The sequence below is a fragment of the Eleutherodactylus coqui genome, chromosome 10 (assembly GCF_035609145.1).
Source record: "Eleutherodactylus coqui strain aEleCoq1 chromosome 10, aEleCoq1.hap1, whole genome shotgun sequence".
Lineage (NCBI taxonomy): Eukaryota > Metazoa > Chordata > Amphibia > Anura > Eleutherodactylidae > Eleutherodactylus > Eleutherodactylus coqui.
The window spans coordinates 78,516,458-78,535,944 of NC_089846.1; positions in this window are offsets into that span (position 1 = coordinate 78,516,458).

The following is a 19,487-nucleotide window of genomic DNA, read 5'->3' on the forward strand; positions in this document are numbered from 1 at the left end:
TCCCAACGCCTCCTTTCAGTGTTGTGATATCACAAGAAGTTCCCCCTACTGGTATCAGACACTTTCCAGGCTCACGCCATACCTAGTGACAATGCAAGATGTGGCAGCATATATGGTGCAAATAAAATTATTTCTTTCTTTATTCCTCCAGAGGCCAAAAAAGGCAGAGTTTTGACCTTTTCTGGTCTTTGTCAAGCTTGACAAAGACCACAAGAGGTCGAAACGTTGCCTTTTTTAAGCATCGGAAGGTGCAGCGCCCCGTAGAGTGACCCCGGACACAGGGCGTACGTTGAGCTGGGAGGGCAGGATGCTAGCTTGTCATGGCGGCACTTACCACTCTCACTCCCGAAGGGACGCACATAGCCTCTACTGGGCAGCACTGGGCCTTTTCAGAACACCTCAGGATAGGGACGCCCAATAAACTGGAGAACAGAGATAGCGGATGTCACGGGTGACACCACCGTTCCGTTACCCACCGGTATGACCCTCGGTGGTAAATAAATGGAGCCGCAGACAGAAGTAATGTACCTCAGGTCCCTGGGAACGGTCAGGGCTTGGCAAAACTTTACTTGAATAACGTCTTGTATACAAGGCACAATTGACAATGATTTGAAGTGCAGGTATTAAACAGACTTGAGAGTACCTCCACTCAGTGATCCCAGACTTCAGGAAGGCCAAGTGTGAAACACAAATGGTTGTACCTCCACCCAGTGATCCCAGACTTCAGGACGGATGGATGTGAAAACAAATGGGTGTACCTCTATGTGGTGATTCATTAGCTTCAGACGGCTGCGTAGGAAAAGATGAATAAAGGGTACCTCTGCACTAGGCCTTAGAAGCAGCACCCGCTTCTTGCTCACGCTCTCTCGCTCTCTCTCTCTTCAAATGAGGCTCACTCCTCTCTCATCTCTGGAACACACATTCTCAAGGAACCTCTCTTCCTCTTCCATTCACCACATGAGGGTTGAAGGTATCGCCATGTTGCTGGCACTCCGAAGCCTCAGTAACCCAGAAGAAATGGACTCTGAACTCTTTTCCCGCTTTCAGACATTCACATTTATAGCTTCACTCATACCACGTGACAGGACATAAATTGATACATTTACAGGCAATCCCCAGGCTTTTGCAGACACTTAACTTATCACATGCTGCAGATATGCAATACATATAACAGAATGACTAGACAGATTTGCACAGCGCACCAACATAAGACATGACATGTATGAGATTATGGAGAGGGCCAGGAAAGTATGTCCACTACAAAGGAATAAAGAATTTTATTTGCACTATATATGCTGCTACATCTTGCATTATTTCTTGGAGTCTATTGGAATTAGGGCTCAGTGGCATAGCATATCAAGACGTGTTTACATCACCTATTCGGTTTGATTTTATGTGCTGCTGACAGGACTGTCTTTTGGACTTGAGCCATCCGTGGTAACATCCTTAAACCCTCTGACAGCTGAGTGACAAAACATTCTCACTGCCAGCCAATGCAGTGGAATATTGTGGTGCTGCAGAGATCTGCCGGCAGTCAGCCCCATGAAAGTACTGCAACACACAAAAGACAATACAGCATATACATATTTCATGTAACAAGAAAAAATACTGTATATACTATACTATAATAGAAGCAAACAGCTGAGCAGTCTCTCAGGCAACAAGTGTTAAAGGAGCATGCAGTCGGTATTAGTGTATCTTGACGCCACCAGGAAGTCCTGGTGGAGTCAAGATTGACATGAGGGGTGATGTCCCCTGAACCTGATAGGCTGCTCAGCAGGCTTCCACAAAGGTCCTGGAAGCCTACTAAAAGTGCCCGCAGAAACATACAGCGGGCCTAAAATGCAGGTAAAAAGCATACACCAATCCCTGCAGCTAATGGCGGAACAGGCCTCAGTTTCGGAGCACTGAGGCAACAGCGTCCTGCATCGGCTTTTGCTGGCCCTCCGCCGCTGCACCACAACAGGCACGCCCACCAGATTTCACAGTGCCATACCGACCGCTGCAGGGCCGGGGCAACAGACTGTCTCATGCCCCCCCCCCCCCCCACCTCAGCTGGCTTTCCCAGCGGAGGAGTGGAAGCATAGATGGCGCAAGCTGTCACTGGAGAACCCGCCGCCAGGAATGTGAGTGTGTCGGCAGAGGAGAAGCTGCCAGCGGAGGACCAGCCGGCAGGGATGTCACAGTGCCGCCGGAAGAGCACAAGCACTCAGGGCACCAGCTGGCAATGGGGGAGCGCCGTCCACGCAGCTGACTGTCCCAGCGGAGGAGCAGAAGCGCGGAGACCGCCAGCTCTGCGTGGGGCAGCGGCCAACAGGGAGCTGAAAGTTCCAGCGGGCGAACAGAAGAAGTGAGGGTGGCATCTGTGAGCGGGGGACCTTAGGGTAAGGCTTACATCACTTTGATGTATTACACTATTACATTGTAATGCTGCCATGTTACAGCGCTAATATGGCAGTGTTTTTGCAGGACTTTGCTGCCTAAACCCTATGGGGAGCTGGGAGTGTGAGAGGGGCGTTCCCCCTGTCAAACCCCAAGCTTCCGGCGGCATCAAGATACACTAATACCCATGCAGTCTCTTTTACCTACCCATACTTGAAAAAGGCTTGTTCTGCCGAAACGCGTTGTATGTATATAGGATTCTTCAGGTGGAGAGTTCTTCTGTTACCTCTTTAATAAACTGAGTCATTCTGACCACACGGATTGGCTGTGGACCTGGTTATACTTTGCATAGGACGCAGGACCTACAGCATTATTATACAAGGCCTTCCTGGACCAAGAGAGGGGGGAGTTATTTACCCGGAGTACACTGGGTTCCTCCCCTCTCCCGAGTGAGTACAACCCATTTCACTTTTGCTTGGAGCGCAATAGAACTCTTTTTTATATTCATTATGTGACCCCCATCATGTCTTGATGGGGGTTTATTTTTGTTCACTATTGCAGCTCTCCACTGGGTGGATCACAAGTGGATAGGACAGTCTCCCTCAATTATTACTTTATTGTTCTCACCTCCCAAGGCGCCATCCCTATCTTATGCTTTTATATTACCTACAGGGAGAAAAGAGAAGAAGCATGATGGTTACCTCCCTTACTGTAGAATATGCTGGAAAAACAAGTCCAGACAGATGCCCTAACTTGCAAATCACAGGACTTAAAGGACCTGCTGCTAATGTCTTGATACCAGATACCACAGGACACTTTCATTGGTCTTGAGGAGTCCAAGTCTCCATGAGTCAGAGCTGTTTTGCTGGCACAAGTGTAACGGGTCACGCGTAAGGTTCATGGTTTTTTTTAGAATATGACACGGAATAAGGAGATTGGGGAGCAATCTCTCTATCCGTGAGCAAACAATTTATTTGACACTAGCTTACCCATCGCGCGTTGCTGCGAAGACAGACATACATACATTCGTTTTTATACATCTAGATAACAACCAATCACAGCGCAGCTTTCATGTTCCCTCAGTATAATATATAACAACCAATCACAGCGCAGCTTTCAAGTTACCTCAGCGGTATAATATATAACAACCAATCACAGCGCAGCTTTCATGTTACCTCAGTGGTATAATATATAACAACCAATCACAGCGCAGCTTTCAAGTTACCTCAGCGGTATAATATATAACAACCAATCACAGCACAGCTTTCATGTTGCCTCAGCAGTATAATATATAGCAACCAATCACAGCACAGCTTTCATGTTACCTCAGCAGTATAAGAAATAGCAACTAATCACAGCGCGGCTTTCATTTTACCTCAGCATTCTCAATATCCAGCAATTGTCAAGTGAAACGTTCGGCGGATGCATCATTTTGTAGTTGAACAAGCATCCCGTTGCTCATAATGCCTTTTGCTTTCGTGGTTGAGATGGAAATTAAACGATCTTTGTCTGGGGGGCATAACTGTCGACGATGCTCGCACGTGCACCACCTATTGTAGGATAGTTGTACTATGCCAGTAACCTTCCCAGGAGTGTACTCAACAACTTCCCAAAGTTTCATGGCGATTGGATGAATGGTGTAGTAATGCATAAAGGACAGACAGACAGACATACATTCATTTATATATATCAGAAAGTGAGAGAATTAGATTCCGTACGTAAAATTTGGACGCTAATTCTTTTGCGCTTAGAATTGAATAATTGAGTTGGGACCCATTAACTTTTCCTATTTATGACATAATCAATGCTCGTGCCAAATTACATCGGAAAATGAGAAAATTAGATTCCGTACGTAAAATTTGGACGCTAATTCTTTCGCGCTTGGAATTGAATAATCGAGTTGGGACCCATTAACTTTTCCTATTTCTGACATAATCAATGCTCGTGCCAAATTTCAAGTTTCCATGATATTGTAAAGTGAGAGAATTAGATTCCGTACTTAAAATTTGGACGCTAATTCTTTTGCGCATAGAATTGAATAATCGAGTTGGGACCCATTAGCTTTTACTATTTATGACATAATCAATGCTCGTGCGAAATTTCATGTTTTTACGACATCGGGAAGTGAGAGAATTAGTGGCAATGATGTAAATCGACCGATCTACCTGGGGGGGGGGCGTAACTGTCGACGACACTCGCACGCTCGCCATTTATCATAGGATAGATGTTCTATGCCTATAATCTTCCCAGGAGTGTACTCAACAACTTCCCAAAGTTTCATGGCGATCGGATGAATGGTGTAGTAGCGCATAAAGGACAAACAAACAGACAGACATACATACATTCAATTTTATATATATAGACTAGCTTACCCGTCGCGCGTTGCTGCGAAGACAGACAGACATACATTCATTCGTTTTTATATATCTAGCTAACAACCAATCACAGCGCAGCTTTCATGTTACCTCAGTGGTATAATATATAACAACGAATCGCAGCACAGCTTTCATGCAACCTCAGTAGTATAAGAAGTAGCCACCAATCACAGCGCAGCTTTCATGTTACCTCAGCAGTATAAGAAATAGCAACCAATCACAGCACAGCTTTCATTTTACCTCAGCATTCTCAATATCCAGCAATTGTCTTGCGAAACGTTCGGCGGATGCATCATTTTCTGGTTGAACACGCATCCCGTTGGTCGTAATGCCTTTTGCTTTCGTGCTTGAGAGGGAAATCAAACGATCTTTGTCTGGGGGGCATAACTGTCGACGATGCTCGCACGCGCGGCACCTATCGTAGGATAGTTGTACTATGCCTATAATCTTCCCAGGAGTGTACTCAGCAACTTCCCAAAGTCTCATGGCAATTGGATGAATGGTGTAGTAATGCATAAAGGACAGACATACATTCATTTATATATATCAGAAAGTGAGAGAATTAGATTCCGTACGTAAAATTTGGACGCTAATTCTTTTGCGCTTAGAATTGAATAATTGAGTTGGGACCCATTAACTTTTCCTATTTATGACATAATCAATGCTCGTGCCAAATTACATCGGAAAATGAGAAAATTAGATTCCGTACGTAAAATTTGAACGCTAATTCTTTCGCGCTTGGAATTGAATAATCAAGTTGGGACCCATTAACTTTTCCTATTTCTGACATAATCAATGCTCGTGCCAAATTTCAAGTTTCCATGATATTGTAAAGTGAGAGAATTAGATTCCGTACTTAAAATTTGGACGCTAATTCTTTTGCGCATAGAATTGAATAATCGAGTTGGGACCCATTAGCTTTTACTATTTATGACATAATCAATGCTCGTGCGAAATTTCATGTTTTTACGACATCGGGAAGTGAGAGAATTAGTGGCAATGATGTAAATCGACCGATCTACCTGGGGGGGGGGCGTAACTGTCGACGACACTCGCACGCTCGCCATTTATCATAGGATAGATGTTCTATGCCTATAATCTTCCCAGGAGTGTACTCAACAACTTCCCAAAGTTTCATGGCGATCGGATGAATGGTGTAGTAGCGCATAAAGGACAAACAAACAGACAGACAGACATACATTCAATTTTATATATATAGACTAGCTTACCCGTCGCGCGTTGCTGCGAAGACAGACAGACATACATTCATTCGTTTTTATATATCTAGCTAACAACCAATCACAGCGCAGCTTTCATGTTACCTCAGTGGTATAATATATAACAACGAATCGCAGCACAGCTTTCATGCAACCTCAGTAGTATAAGAAGTAGCCACCAATCACAGCGCAGCTTTCATGTTACCTCAGCAGTATAAGAAATAGCAACCAATCACAGCACAGCTTTCATTTTACCTCAGCATTCTCAATATCCAGCAATTGTCTTGCGAAACGTTCGGCGGATGCATCATTTTCTGGTTGAACACGCATCCCGTTGGTCGTAATGCCTTTTGCTTTCGTGCTTGAGAGGGAAATCAAACGATCTTTGTCTGGGGGGCATAACTGTCGACGATGCTCGCACGCGCGGCACCTATCATAGGATAGTTGTACTATGCCTATAATCTTCCCAGGAGTGTACTCAGCAACTTCCCAAAGTCTCATGGCAATTGGATGAATGGTGTAGTAATGCATAAAGGACAGACAGACATTCATTTATATATCAGGAAGTGAGAGAATTACATTCCGTACGTAAAATTTGGACGCTAATTGTTTTGCGCTTAGAATTGAATAATCGACTTGGGACCCAATAACTTTTCCTATTTATGACATGTCCAATGCCCGTGCCAAATTTTAAGTTTCTATGTGAGAAAATGACATTCCGTACGTAAAATTTGGACGCTAATTCTTTTGTGCATAGAATTGAATAATCGAGTTGGGACCCATTAGCGTTTTCTATTTATGACATATTCAATGCCCGTGCCAAATTTCAAGTTTCTATGTGAGAAAATTACATTCCGTACGCCAAATTTCAAGTTTCTATGACATTGGGAAGCGAGAAAATTAGATTCCGTACGTAAAATTCGGACGCTAATTGTTTTGCGCTAGAATTGAATAATCGAGTTGGGACCCATTAGCTTTTCCTATTTATGACATAATCAATGCTCCTGCCAAATTTCAAATTTCTATGACATCGCGAAGTGAGAGAATTAGTGGCAGTGATGGAAATCGAACGATCTACGTGGGGGGGGGGCGTAACTGTCGACGACGCTCGCACGCGTGCCATTTATCATAGGATAGTTGTACTATGCCTATAATCTTCCCAGGAGTGTACTCAACAACTTCCCAAAGTTTCATGGCGATCGGATGAATGGTGTAGTAGCGCATAAAGGACAAACACACACACACAGACACGCAGACAGACATACACGCATACATTCAATTTTATATATATATATAGATGATGGAACAGCTCACACCAGAAAAACAAAGGAATAGTATGACTACTTATAACTGTCTACAAATTACCAGCTCCTGGTACCTTTGTCTGACTCCACACTCAGCAATAACTTCACATTTACACTGAGTATCTTTGTATTCACAAGCAGAAGTCACATAGCAAAAAGTTATAGAAATCAAAAATATCACCATAATAACTTTTAAACTGCCAAAGAAGTCCACAACATAATGGACGTGAACAACACTGTCCAATCGGTATGTTAGCCACATTTCCTTTGAGGAGATACTCTGCTAACTTGTCTCAGTCCAGAATAATCAGTGTTACAACTGTGTCGGCTGTGTAAACAAAGACCTATAAAAACACAACCTAAACAGAAGGCTGGACAGGAAACAGAAAGTATATGAACTCGGACACCAACAACATGCATAAAAGTGCATACAAACAACCACAAAGACAACAGACACCAAAAATATTTACCAAATGTATTACAGCTCAAATAGGTGGGATTGCTAATAAGTACGTACGAGGTATTGGTTAGTATTTTGGCCAGAAAACATAAGCTCACAATCCCATGTCAAGAGTCCTCGTCGTTTCGTGAGTCCCTAATCTAACAAGACAACTAAAACTGCAAAAAGGGAACCCTGCCGACAAGTGGGGCAATCCTCCCAATAAGAACGGCCCCACGCTGGAACCTCAGGGCCTGGCTCACCCTGAATGGTAACAGGCAGGAACACCAGAAAAGGCAAATACAACACACACACTGAACAGAACTGTTCACAGCATGCAGACACACAGAACACAACGCTATTCACACCAAGTGTAGTTAACACCCACAGACATATATAGGACAAGTCATTGTTCACACCTGAAGTCTACTCAACTCACAAATGGGAAAAAAACACTCTGAAGTTCATGCATGCATAGATAAAACAGTAGCCAGTTCAAGTGTCCACACTAAGAAAGAGGAAAGAGCATCAGCCACCAATCTGACATAAAAGGAACAACATCCAGGATATCAGATGTCTAGAGGCCACACCTGGTAAAAAGGAAGGGAGAAGGGGCCCGCATAACATGCAGACGGTAGATCAGGTGTCCAGACCATCCTCAGGGGAGGTGGGGAAGCAACTCAAACCAGTAGCATTTACTTTAATGGGGATAACTTGCTACTAACTGCAGCAGGGGCAGCCTGCTACACAAGCAGAAGCTACAGAATATTAGACAGGTGGTTTTATTGTTATGGCTGCATATATGTTGTGTGCATGAGGAGTTACTGTAACTACTAGAAGTGGAGGAGAGTGTAGCTGTAATTTCCATCTATCTGTCCCTGCCTGTGAGATTGCATTTTTTTAAAAAAGGAGTCTGAGCATTCATGAGGAGACTGGCTCAGAATGGTGAACGCAGCCCAACAATCACCTTTGCACCCTCTTATATGTATAGTATTCATCTGCTGGGCAAAAAACGTTCACTCAACCATAATTTAAAAAGTGTATAAGGCAGAGGAAGAAATAATGCACAAAAATACAGGTTGCACACAATTTCTGTCTACCCACTTCTAATGTACATGTGCAGCTGCTTAAAAAGGGTTTGAGTTACACATACCAACAGTTTGAACTTTTTTCAATTATTTTGCAATACTAACCCTGCACTACAGACGGTGCAATCTTCTTCCTGGGTTGTCCGCACTGACAGTTGTGTCAGAAATACACAGATGAGCAGAGATCCTGAGCAACAGACATAAAAGTCCCATATAACCCCTTTAAGTTGTATGCTTCCCTTTACAAATAACTGCATTCCTCCAAAATATGTGTATCTATATGGGTGGTATTTGTGCAGGACTTCTGCTGCTCCGTTTTCAATGGATGCTCACATAAACTAAAACACTTCACAGACATACAATTTTTTCACTAGCATAAGAACGGCTTTTAGGTTAGAAGAAAAATAAAATTAAATACTGGTAAGCAACAATAAGGCTATGTAATAGATCACACCCCGTGTCATTCCAACTTCCATCTTGTTCTAAGTCTGTGATTATGGCTGCAAACTAAATATTAGTATAGAACGTCTTCAGAGATTATGTGACACCCAGGAGAATCGTCTGCAATTAAATGTGTTAGTACAAAAAATTATTATAGAGAAGTAATGTGTATCTGCTCTGGGTACCTTTTAATGATCTGACTAGTTTTAATGAACAGCAATGTATTACATACATATTGTTGGGTGAGTTTTAGCTTGACCATGCATAAGGTCTTCTTTGACTCTGATGGGATGTGTTAGCTGTTGGTGTACACCTGGGGCAATTAGGGAGGGTTTTTGTTCCCTCCTGGGCTGGGTTCTATGCTGGTCAATCTCAGTGCATGTCATTTTGGCCCCTCTTCAGTGTTTGTGGTATCTGTCCTTGTGTCCAGTTTGCATTTTCCATGTTCCACTTGAGTTCCTCAGTTCTTGTGTGAACTGGACATAACACACACAACATTGAATTTGTACATAGATTAAATAGAGTAGGTAAACATTGAATATAACAACATAAAACAGCACACATGATTATTAATATAATTCCTATAATATCCCTAATCCAGCATGTACAAAATCATGAACCAAAAAAAATTGTCAAACCACCTCTGATCTTTATCCTGCCTGAGGGTAGGAAATGAAAGTGTATCACAACTTTTTTCTTATTCATGACAGGGTTGTACTGTTTAGAGAAGTGTACCTTGTTGGTTGTTGTGGAATACTTTCCTTGTCAGTCCATATGTTCCTACCTGTATGGCTTGTAGAACACAATACAACAGTAGCTTAAAACCTAAATAGACTGCAAACAATATCAGCAATATTTCGAGGATGACTTGTATTATACCTATAATCCATCCTCCTAGCGACTTGAACCAATTTGCTGGATTAAACATTGAAAAAGTGTCACTCCAGGAGGAGTCAAGAAAATGGTAGAGAGCGCCACAGGTAAATAAAGTCCACACTTGCTAGGATATGCGGATGCAATCACGATGAGTCTTTTCCTCAGTACTCCAATCCTCTGAGTCAAAGGAGAGCTGCAGATACAAGCCGGGGGGGTCTGGAGCCAGAACTCCCCCGGGTATAACAGAAAATAGAACGTCAGAAAAAAATCCGCGCTCAAATAGGAGTGAACTGAGGACAGATTCACATGTAAGTAACAGTTTGGTATAACACTTACTTGGAAGGAGGGGGGTATGATGCACAAATGCCCTCTCCTCAGAGTGTCCTCCACAGGGTATAGAACTATGCTCCAAGGTTCATAGTATTGATCAGAATATTTTGATAAGACGAAACTTTTAATCAGGCAACGCGTTTCGGTGCAAAGCAAGGCACCTTTCTCAAGCCATACAGATAAAACAAATATACAGTGCATACATTTATACATAATAAAAAATAAAGACATACCCTTCACATGCTTGTCAGTGCCGTGTTCCCGGCGTCTCGGGGGGTAGGCGTACATTGATGATGTCAACAGCGTCATGCAATATAGGGGCGGTGCTCTGTGACGTATACAACGTTTCCGTGTGTTATAATCCCATATCGGGGCTTCCTTAGAACTAAATTAGGATTGTCCTGATGAGTATATCGTTAGATACCTGGTTTAATATTGAAAAAGAAACCCACAGAGGCGCCGACGCTATCTGGTCGCCGAGTGATGGGGGTGGAGTCTCATGACGCGTTCCGCGTCATTGTGCCACCTGATCTGTCTCTTACTACAGTGCTGAGGGAGGGGGGGTGGGGTTTCATGACATGTCAGGTCACCTGATCAGGAGGCACACCCCTCCGGTGGTAATGGACCTTATAGAAACGCTGCATTTTAACGGAACAGATGTAATTAGATGCTAGTTGTCTGGGGTCCTAGATCACACGTTAGTAGCCATGCCACTTTTGTGTTACCGCATGATGGTCTGTCATAAATGGTAAGCCCTGAACACACACTTTTAAAGAGAGCTGCGGATAATTGTCCGAGGCCAAATGGTAAGCCTCAGGTAGTGTCTATGAGCATGGCTAACAGGATGGTTTTATTTGCCTATTCATACTTTGAATGAGGAATTAGTTAGCAGAAGCTACAGACTGTCTAGATTATCAAACTTTCTCATTATTGGGGCTGGTTAATCAAAATAATCCAATAATTCAAGCTAGATTGATTGGTGTTACTAATAGTCATAGATTACCTCACAGCTGCCCAGGGTGGAATGTGTCAAATAATAGGGCCCATCTGCTGTCATTATATAGATCCGGAGGGTGATATGCAGATAAGACCCAGTGTGCAAGTTGTTGAAGAAATAAGAGACAAGCGGTTGAAGGAACACGAGCAGAAGCGAGAGTCCTCCTGGAGTGAATGGAACGTCAGAAAAAAATCCGCGCTCAAATAGGAGTGAACTGAGGACAGATTCACATGTAAGTAATAGTTTGGTATAACACTTACTTGGAAGGAGGGGGGTATGATGCACAAATGCCCCCTCCTCAGAGTGTCCTCCACAGGGTATAGAACTATGCTCCAAGGTTCATAGATACCTGGTTTAATATTGAAAAAGAAACCCACAGAGGCGCCGACGCTATCTGGTCGCCGAGTGGTGGGGGTGGAGTCTCATGACGCGTTCCGCGTCATTGTACCACCTGATCTGTCTCTTACTACAGTGCTGAGGGAGGGGGGGGGGGGTTCATGACGTGTCAGGTCACCTGATCATGAGGCACACCCCTCCGGTGGTAATGGACCTTATAGAAACGCTGCATTTTAACGGAACAGATGTAATTAGATGCTAATCGCATCCCTCGGCCGCTAAGATATTCAAGTAGGGGCCAAACAATAATACTATGGGATTAAATAATGATGACTTACATAGAAAAAAAAGTGTATAATGAAACATCATTAGGACCTATAATTAATCAGTGACGCCTATTTAAGGTGGTGTCAAGCCTTGTATTCTAAACTAACAGGAGGCTTGTTGTTGCCATGGCACCTATCGTGTGGTGCCGGCCATGTCATTCTGTCAGTTGAAAGAATGATGGCATGATAGTTTAATTACTATATTCCTAATAACATCTATAGTTGGAAATCTATTAAAATGCCTATTTACGAAAAGTTGTAGTATATATACCATATTTTTTATAGTTCTATTTCTCCATGCATCACCTTCCGGAGAAATAGAACTATAAAAAATATGGTAGCTCCATCTTGTCCATATAGAAAGAAAATGAAAGGAATTAATATTGAAAAATCTAAATTTTTGAACACAATTATTTTGAAGGGGTCGTATAAATGTGGCCACTCTCGATGTAAGTGCTGTCAGTCCATCACGCATGCGAGAAAAGAAATTCTGATCAATCCGGATAAACCCCCATACAAGATTAGTTCCTTTTTGAATTGTAGTAGCTCCTATATTATATATCTCCTTGAATGCCCTTGTGGCCTCAGATATATAGGTCGCACTACAAACCCCTTACGCATCCGTCTCAATAAGCATCGCTGTAACATTCTTAAGGGCTTTTTGAAACATAGCGTGTCAAGACATTTCCTGGAGAAACACGATAAGGACCCTTCGGGCCTCAGAGTTACCCCACTGGAAAAGATAAAAATAGGTTTAGCTACATGTTTAAAAACCAGAGAAATGTATTGGATTTTTAAATTAAGAATATTAACGCCTAGTGGCCTCAATGAAGTCTTAGAGAAGATATAATCAGTGCCAGGGGCCCCTTCTTAAGGGATTTTTAGGAAATTTTATATGTTGATCATATGCGTTTTTAGATTATTTTAGAGAGATATGTTACATCATTTATATATTTGTATATATATTAATTTTTTCTGTTTTAATGAAATTGTTAGGGGACATGTTATTATGCACTCTAGAAAACCCAGTATCATGAGAATATCAGTTATTCAGTAACTATGCATATGCCTTTGTATTTTCCAACTGTTCAGCGATCATATATACACTTTTAACTATATAACTTCATTCATTTGTATATATATACATATATCTATTCATTATATATACTACAACTTTTCGTAAATAGGCATTTTTGGCACGATAGGTGCCATGGCAACAACAAGCCTCCTGTTAGTTTAGAATACAAGGCTTGACGCCACCTTAAATAGGCGTCACTGATTAATTATAGGTCCTAATGATGTTTCATTATACACTTTTTTTTCTATGTAAGTCATCATTATTTAATCCCATAGTATTATTGTTTGGCCCCTACTTGAATATCTTAGCGGCCGAGGGATGCGATTAGCATCTAATTACATCTGTTCCGTTAAAATGCAGCGTTTCTATAAGGTCCATTACCACCGGAGGGGTGTGCCTCATGATCAGGTGACCTGACACGTCATGAAACCCCCCCCCCTCCCTCGGCACTGTAGTAAGAGACAGATCAGGTGGTACAATGACGCGGAACGCGTCATGAGACTGCACCCCCACCACTCGGCGACCAGATAGCGTCGGCGCCTCTGTGGGTTTCTTTTTCAATATTAAACCAGGTATCTAACGATATACTCATCAGGACAATCCTAATTTAGTTCTAAGGAAGCCCCGATATGGGATTATAATACACGGAGACGTTGTATACGTCACAGAGCACCGCCCCTATATTGCATGACGCTGTTGACGTCATCAATGTACGCCTACCCCCCGAGACGCCGGGAACACGGCACTGACAAGCATGTGAAGGGTATGTCTTTATTTTTTATTATGTATAAATGTATGCACTGTATATTTGTTTTATCTGTATGGCTTGAGAAAGGTGCCTTGCTTTGCACCGAAACGCGTTGCCTGATTAAAAGTTTCGTCTTATCAAAATATTCTGATCAATACTATGAACCTTGGAGCATAGTTCTATACCCTGTGGAGGACACTCTGAGGAGGGGGCATTTGTGCATCATACCCCCCTCCTTCCAAGTAAGTGTTATACCAAACTATTTCTTACATGTGAATCTGTCCTCAGTTCACTCCTATTTGAGCGCGGATTTTTTTCTGACGTTCCATTTACTCCAGGAGGAATCTCGCTTCTGCTCGTGTTCCTTCAACCGCTTGTCTCTTATTTCTTCAACAACTTGCACACTGGCTCTTATCTGCATATCACCCTCCGGATCTATATAATGACAGCAGATGGGCCCTATTATTTGACACATTCCACCCTGGGCAGCTGTGAGGTAATCTATGACTATTAGTAACACCAATCAATCTAGCTTGAATTATTGGATTATTTTGATTAACCAGCCCCAATAATGAGAAAGTTTGATAATCTAGACAGTCTGTAGCTTCTGCTAACTAATTCCTCATTCAAAGTATGAATAGGCAAATAAAACCATCCTGTTAGCCAAGCTCATAGACACTACCTGAGGCTTACCATTTGGCCTCGGACAATTATCCGCAGCTCTCTTTAAAAGTGTGTGTTCAGGGCTTACCATTTATGACAGACCATCATGCGGTAACACAAAAGTGGCATGGCTACTAACGTGTGATCTAGGACCCCAGACAACTTGTCATCCAAACAGCAGAACATCCTACATTTTGGCATGATTTTTTTTACCGTGTTACGTTGTCCCACACATTGTACACCTTTATTATTTAATCCACTGCAATTTTGATGTTTCAGAAACAGAGTTGTCCATAATTTGGAACCTCCATACATGCACAATGTCTGAGAGGGATAACAGTCTCTAGTGGCATTTTCCTGGGCAAATAAAAAATGGCATGATGATCCCCAGTCCATGGGCAATTACGAACCAACCAGGGGTCACTTTGCCATGCTTCAACCATTATTGGGACAGTTTTGCTCTGGTATTTTGTGACAACACAGGGGTACAAAGAATTTTATGAAACCATGACCTGGTATCCTCCACCGTGAGGGGTATAGCCACAAAGGGCATAGTGGAGGATGATGTAGAGGCATGAGTACATATTCAACAATTATTCTGTTTTCTGCATTATCAAATGCTACAAGTACTTCATGATGTTTAGGAGCGAGAACTCTTGCAGCGGCTGTCATGTATCCAGTTCTCTTTTCCTTCCAATTTGACTAATGTGGCAGCTGTCAACTAGATCTGGTATGGTCCATCAAATCTCAGTTCCAAACCTTTTTTTGACATGTTCCTTTGAGGACAACCCAGTCACCTCAAAGCAAAACTATGCTACTCCTCTTTTGAGTCTGGAACTGGAATCAAGGACAATACACATTTATGAGTGACAGTTAAGTCCTGATCTAAAGCACTCAAATTGGAAGTAAGATCCTCATGCTAGGACTGGAGAAAGTATAGGCCTGTTATGGGGGCCCAACCAAATAAAACTTCATAGGGCCTCAACTTAGTCATGATTAGTCACAGTTATGACTGAGTAGAGGGCTATTAAAATGTGTACCTCTATTAGTTTCTATGACTTCTGGTACACCATATATACAAATTACTAAATTTAACAATTTCTTAGCCATAGTTTTGGAATTGACTTTTTTATTTTACAAGCCACACCTCTAGCTGACATGAGAAGAGGTCTATGCAAACCAACATAAACTCCAAAATACCTACTTTTAGTAGCTGCATGCAGTCACTGAAACAGATAGTCTGGCCATGGCTTGTAGCGAGGAGGTACTGTTATAATAATAATATAATATATTGCATACCCTGCAACCGTGAACAAACCGGGTCACAGCAGTGTTGAACCCTGGGGCAAGCCAGGCAGAAGACACTATACACATTACCTCCTCGGACTGATGGGTTGGCCCATTGCTCAGATGTGACATCATGGAGTAGAGTATGTGTGGAGGCACAGGGGCTTACTCTTTCTCCAGAGCCTGTCAGTGTTCTGTTCGCTACTCTCTTTTGCATCTCTCTTCTCCCCTTGAGGCCCTTTCCCGCAATTTCAGCAACCAGGTTAACAGCTGCTACTGCAGTCAAGGGGAGTTTTTCTGTGGATGTGGCTGTTGCGTCTTCTCTCTGTGTCTTTAGAGCCTTAGGAGTTACATCCTTAGTGTGAGCATGGACCTTGATAACAACTACCTGTTTGGGAAGAGCTAAAGTCTTGTACAGCAAAGACACTGCTTCTGCGTTCTGGATTGGTTTACTTGATGATCCAACAAAATTTCCACTGCATAACAAGGGTGCGAAATCAAATGCGATTCCAAAAGCGTACCTCAAGTCTGTACAGACTTTAATAGTCTTACCTTCAGCCAGTCTGCACACTTCAGCAAGTGCCATCAACTTTTGCCTCCTGAGCAGACATCCCAGGAAAAGAGTGGTTCTCTTTTTTTTCTACAATTACCAATGCTGGTTACCACTGCATAACCTATTCTGCTTGGCCATTTTCATGATTTGTGGAATATTCTATTAAAAACTCAAAATCTGTATTAGCAATTGCTTCATCTTTAACATGCTCAAATCCAATAGTTTCCTGCGTCATTAGGGCAATGAAATGATGTTGACCTAAGACATCTTGTCGTTCTGTGGGCTTTAGTGATTTAAAATACAGAATATTATTAGGCTGCTCAGTGGGTTACAGTGTCCATTCCCCACCTCCCCTTTTGAATTCAGCCAAGGTAATGTAGCAAGATTCACCTGGGTTTCTTTTATAGCCTCGGCCTGTAGTAAGTCGTGAATTAATACTTAAATGAATGCATGTTGCATGAGGCTCAGGGGGTACTGAGGTACGTGAGGAAGCTTCCCAATATTAGTCTTGCTAGTCACCCATAGCATCTGTGGGACCTGAGTAATCTGGGGTATATCTGCAGGGGGCGTGGGCTTCTTAGCTTTTTCCAAGAAGACAAAAACATTTAAAAAGCAAATTAACTGTTTATCCACCTCAAAGCCAAGAGTAATAGTACCATCAGGTGAGAAGTGGATAGTGGCTTGGAAGGCTTGTCGCACATCCACCATAAGCAGATTTACAGGTGCAGTTTTGCTGACTAAGAATTGTGTCTGCCCCTGCTGCCCCTACCTTCCCCCTTTAAAAATTCAGTAGAAGGAATGAAGCTGTATTTAGAACCATTGTGACTGTGATGTGAGGGTACTTGTAGGGTGGTCTCATATTTTGTGAGTCTGGCAGTTGAAGGATTTTTATTATGTGTTTAATGCAGCAGTTCCATACCTGCAGGAAGGACCACGACAGTAAGGGTCCCACAACACCTCTGTAACCTTAAGAAAAACCTGTTGCAGATAGATTGGAAAAATTAACAATCTATAACCATAAGAATTGCACAAATTGTGGTTAACTTTTGGTTCATTAAGGGCCTAGTAACCCTAATACTGTTTGGGGGTATATTCAATTTCTGCTTGTATCATTGTAAGTATGTCCCGCCCTAATAAGTCGACTGGGCAGGTCTTTGACATAATAAATTTACACTTCTTCACTTCCTTTACTTATATTACCAACCTCCACTCCTTGTAGTCTGGCTCTCTGTTATAGCATCACTCTCAAACTTCAGGTCAAGTGCTCCAACAGTGCACATCTCACATATAACACATACATGGGTCCTTCACGCTCACACACACAAAAATAACAGATCCACATTACTTATGGTCAGAATCGATCAATATTACTTCCTAATTATTTTTTGCAGCAAAAGTCACGCATTTTCCTTTCACACATATTGTACGGACAATAGAGATGAGCGACTACCAAAATGCTCGGATGCTCGTTACTCGAGTCGAACTTTTCGTAATGCTTAAGAGCTCATTTCAAGTAACAAACCCCATTGAAGTCAATGAGGGACTTGAGCATTTTTCAAGCTGACCAATGCTCCGCATAGGGGAGGTTGTGTGAAACACCTGAAAACATCAGAAAGCGATGGAAACACCACAAAAATGGATAGGAAACAGCAGGGGCAGCATGCATGGATGCATTTGAGGCTTCCAGGTCGCACTATTAAGTCAAATTGGGGGCAAGAGCCTGGTGGTCACTCCCCTAAAAATTTAGTTGGGCCAGACCATAATCAGCAAAGCACACGTGCTGGCACATCTTAGCTAAGCACCACACTAGCTGCAACCAAGGACAATCACCGCCTGCGGGTTACACCACTGCCTCTTCTCCTGAGTTACATGCTGGCATTGCTGTCCAACCCCCCGCACGAGCATGCATCCACAGTGCACACAAAATTTTCCCTGCGCAGCGTTCAGCTGCCCTCATGCCACATGCTGGCTTGGTAGCCACACTACCCTCATGTCTGTTTATAAGTGCATCTTGGATGAGGAGGAACCGGAGACACACACTGCAGAGGGTTGGCAGAGCCTGGCAGCGACCCTCATTGAAAGTGTGGGCGATAGCCCACATTGCTGATAAGAATTAATGATAAATTGACGTACGATCATAATTCCAATCCCATGCCACCTCCATCACAAAATTGTCAGGAGCCGCAAACGTGGGCATAAAGGGGACTCAGATGCCAGTACTTCTACACATCTCCACAATGCAGCAGCACATACTAACACCAAAGATTGGTTTGAAGCAGGAGGTGTCGCAAAAGCAGCCACCACAGCTATAAAAGTGACCCTGTGAACGTCTCATTCAATCAGTTACGCTTACTGTGAACGCTCCAATCCAATATCTTGGATAACTGTGGTAATTTGTAATACGAGAGATAATACATGCTGACCAGCGCTGATCCCCAGACCCCAAGGAGGAGGAGGAAGTGGCATAATAAGCCAGAGAAACCATGACCGAGGTAGGACCCGCAATACTCTGTGTGGGAAGCGCGTGAGCGGGCCCAGAGTCAGACTCAGTCCCAGCCTCCACCTGGTTGACCCAATGCACCGTCAGTTATGGTTCCTTTCATCGCTCCAAAGACTGGATGAACCACAAAGAAGTTCCACAGGCCAAACCTGGCGCAGCTGCATTTCCCCCCAGGACCTCGGCCTCTGCCCACACCCTCAGCAATTGTGGGCATAAAGCGGACTTGGATGCTAGTACTGCTGTGAACGTCTCATTAAATCAGTTACGGTTCCTTTCATCACTCCAAAGACGGGATGAACCACCAAGAAGTTCCACAGGCCAAACCTGGCGCAGTTGCCCCCCCTAGGACCTCGGCCTCTGCCCACACCCTCAGCAATCGAGGGCATAAAGCCAACTTGGATTCTAGTACAGCTGTGAACGTCTCATTAATTCAGTTACGCTTCTTTTGATTGGTCCAAACCAGTGTCTCAGATAACTGTGGTAACGCAAGAGCAAATACATGTCGACCAGCGCTGATTCCCAGACCCTAAGCAGGAGGAGGAGGTGG